The sequence below is a fragment of the Xenopus laevis genome, chromosome 8L, assembly GCF_017654675.1.
Source record: "Xenopus laevis strain J_2021 chromosome 8L, Xenopus_laevis_v10.1, whole genome shotgun sequence".
Lineage (NCBI taxonomy): Eukaryota > Metazoa > Chordata > Amphibia > Anura > Pipidae > Xenopus > Xenopus laevis.
In genome coordinates, this window is record NC_054385.1 from 9,950,346 (window position 1) to 9,954,487 (window position 4,142).

General features: G+C 43.0%; 1 non-coding gene across 1 annotated transcript; it reads right to left on the reverse strand.

Moving 5' to 3' along the window:
* Positions 1-1,095: 1,095 nt before the first annotated feature.
* Positions 1,096-1,185, reverse strand: trnar-ucu. The gene is given in 2 exon segments: positions 1,096-1,131; positions 1,149-1,185. It is a non-coding gene; the product is annotated as a tRNA-Arg (tRNA).
* Positions 1,186-4,142: the final 2,957 nt, after the last annotated feature.

Consider the following 4,142-nt stretch of genomic DNA (forward strand, 5'->3'; position numbering starts at 1 on the left):
CTTCTTCAGGTCAGTTTTCCTAGGCACTTCAGTGAAATTCAAATGCGACAATGCTTTGGAAGTAGCTTACATAAGGAAACAAGGAGGGACTAGCAGTGAATCTTGAATTGTCAAGCGGATGCCTTGAGTAAAGCAGAGTAGTAACTGTGTCCAAAGGTCTTCAATTGGGTTACATCCAAATGGGGTCTTCCTTATCTTTTCCAGAGTCCCATCGCCATCAGCGACGGCAGTGGATGCGCTCTCAGGACTAGACAAACCTCTGAACATTTGTCTTTCCCCCATTCCCTTTAATCTTCACTGTGCTGAAGATGATACTTTCCTGCCATCTTGCCGGAGTGGCAGTTCAGGAACCAAGTTACCAATAACGTCGAAGTTATTGAGTCATGGTCCTTTCCTATACGCGAATCCAGAAACGCTGAACTTTGCGGCCTGGAGGTTGAGAAGTTGAAGTTGAGAGAGCAGGGATGTTATGAACAATTCATAGAGACAATTTTAAGGCCAGGAAATATGGTCACAGGCTCAAGGGGTTAATTCCTTTGAACCTTCTACCCCTATGATTTTTATCAATCTGGCCTACATTGTGGATTAAGCTTGAGCTCATTGAAGGTTCAGGTTCTTTTGGCCTCATCTGATTTAATGTGGAACCATATAGATCACAATTTGATCCGCAAGTGCTTTTTAATAAAATATAGAACTCGAGTTCCAGAATGATAGTATGCCAAGTGGCTCCCAGTTTGGGCACCCAATCCCTAATTTCAGCAGACCTCCCCACCAACACAGCCAAATGTTGTAGGTCAGAACAATCAGACTAATGTTATAGCACAATTCCATTAATTTTTGTTGTTATTTTGGGCAAGGACAATTTCCCAAAAATAGACAACCAAATGGCTGCCCACTTATTCACCAATGATCACATCATCTGAGAATTTACATCCACAACTTTTGACAAGCTTACTTTAACTTCTGGAGGTCCTGTGAGTTACACCCTTATAGATGAAGAGACAGAATGAATATAAAGACCAATCCAGGGTGACTGAAACCATGGAACATCTTACCTTGTTTTGTAGAAGACCAAGGTACATTCCAGTCAAAAGCTGACTCTGGTGGGACTCGAACCCACAACCTTTGAATAACTTGTCTCAAGCAACTAGAAGTCCAATGCGCTATCCATTGCGCCACAGAGCCTGGCACGTAATGTGTGTCATCACTTACATACATACAGTTCATTAAATTATACTGCCATTTACATGTATTATTTCATAAAATAGTGAACTTGACTGAAAGATGAGAGTGTGCTTAGCCGCACCCAGTTCAGTCATGCAGTCCCCAAATTGGTACATCTATAGGAGCACCACAGTGTGATCTTCCACCGCATCTTTGTTCTATAGAAACTCCCCAAACTAGTACATTATTTTCCACATAGGAAGACAAGCCCAAAGAGAAACTTACCAATCCACTGAGGTTGTCTAATATTTTGGCAGCCCCCCATTAAACTATCAATGGTGCACTGTCAAATGGCTCTGGAAGGGGCCTCACATTAGTGATGTGCGGGTCAGATAAAACCCCATCCACACTCGACTTTCACATTCTTCTTATAGAGCCACGCCACCGATGAAGAGCTTGATGCAAACTCGCCCGCAAATGGGGGTGCGAGGTCGGCCCAAACGTCTTGCTGGTATATGCCAAGGGCGCAAAGCTGGGGAGGCACCAGGCACATACCTGCTCTGTCACCCACCCCATTTCTGGTCCCACCCCTCCCCAGCAGTCGCTTGAATCATTGAGTGTAAACGCGCTTCTGCGCACGAGTGCAGTCTTGCGCATGCTTAATCAAACTCATTATTAGCCAGCGCTGCGACAGGCCAAGTTGCCTAGGGCACCTGGCCAGGCTCAGGTGAGACTCGAACCCACAACACCTTGTCACATGCAACTAAAAGTCCAATGCACTATCTCTTGCGCCACAGAGCCTGGCATGTGACAGATATCATTACCTACATACATAAAGTTCATCAAATTATACTACCATTTACAGGTATTTAGTGAACTTGAGTGAAAAATGTGAGCATGCTCATTGGCATCCAGTTCGGGGCATTTAGTCCCCAAATTGGTAAATCTATAGGAGCGCCACAGTGTGATCTTCTTTGTTCTTCAGTAAAATGCTAAAATTAAACAAAATATCCAGTCTTTCACTCTATTGTGCATGTGCTGGCCAGAGCCATCAAAGAATAAAGAAGTGGAAGAAGATGATCGCTTTGTGGTGAAAAAACCCTGCTTTGTCACACAATGCCAGACTGAAATAGCCCAACTAAGGAAACAGAATTGAAGCTGATCACTAAACAGGGCCAGACATATGGGAAGGCAGTGCCGCTATAAGGAGAAGCCAAATCTGACCAACTAAAAGTCCAAGACATTATCCATTATGCCACAGAGCCAGCCATTTGCCAATCACACACACCCACTCATATGTAGTACATCACTCTTTCACCAACAAATATTTTCCAGGTTCAATTGTATGGTCATGGGCACACGGGCTGTAGGCTCCGCTACTCTCAGCCTGCTTGAATCTAATTCAGATCATGAGAGATTGGGCATGGAGCAGATCCGCTTCTCGCAGCCTTCAAACATGTGCTGAGATGGTAGCAAGGTGACGATATAGAAACACCCAAACTGGGGCCATTCTTTCAGGTTAGATTATCACTAGTAGGGAAATAGAACATACACCTTTGAATTACTTGTATTAAATATATTAAAGACTAACAAACTGTTCATTGAGTGGAACAGCAGGATATACTACTATGTCTGTATGGTCTATACAATACGGTGCTGTCTGCCAGTTTTTCTGTGGCACAATGGGAAGAATGTTGGCCTTCGAAGTGGAAGGTTTCATTAGTTTGTGAGTTTGATTCTTGCTTAAAGGGATACTGTCATGGGAAAACATGAATTATGCAAAAGAGTCAGACTCTGAGGAAGTGCCGGGAGATCAGGCAAGAAACGCGTAAGTCAGACAGCCTTGCATACCCACCGCTGTAACCCCCAACCATGTGTGTGTTGAAATAAAGCCTACTTTTTACACCGATGCTGTAGTCTGCATATCGTGTCCTGGATCAGCGCCGAACGTGATGAGAATACCGAGTGTCGGACATCATACACAAGTCTAATCAGGACATCAGTTGGAAAGCTTTTTAGTTCTGGCAAACTGTCTATGGTGCACTGCAGTCCTGGCTTAGGAAGGGGCTCATATATGGACCAATGATTAACCAAACTTCATGGTTAGATTATCACTATGAGGGAATTAGTACACACACATTTGTATAACTTGTATTAAATATATTAAAGGCTAACATACTGTTTATTGAGTGTAACAGCAGGCTATACTACTATGTCTAGATACAAAGACTGACTTAGGTAGGAATCAAACTCATAACCGTAAGAAACATTCCACCTTCAAGGATAACACACTAGCCCAGGGGTCAGCAACCTTTATTATCAAAAGAGCCATTTTGCCCCTAATGAAAAATATTCTGGAGCCGCAAAACATAAAACAGATTATAAACTTTTAAAAGTTTTAACCTTTTTTCAATTTTAAAAGTTACAACAACAGAATACAACAAACAGAAGTGCAGTGTATATGTGTAGACCTACTTTGAAATAAATTAAACACTAAATAGCCCTATTAAATGCTAGTGTTCTCATCTGTTTAATGTAAATTTTGTTTCTGAAGTTCAATGCTGATCTTCCCTCTATTGTCTTGAGTTTGTGACTGCGGTAAGGACCATGATGAATATCTTGCTGTGGCTCAGTCTTGCCTGTCACTCCTGGGATGTCTATACAGCCCTTGCACCTGCAGGCGGCTTCCTGAGTATGTGGCTGCGGTAAGCTAACCGTTAACTTACCCCGGTCAGACAATCATGCAGCCGCCAGCAGGTGCGAGGGCTGTAAAAGCAGCAAGACCGAGCCGCAGCAAGCAGGATGAAGAGCCGCATGAGGCTCCGGAACCTCAGGTTGCCTACCCCTGCACTAGCCATTGTACCACAGAAAGTTCAGCCAAGCAAGAGAGTATTGCATAACTAACATTTCAGCTACAATTATTGTTGCACTAAATACATACTTAATAAACTGGGTAAAATATAAATCTACTGATAAAT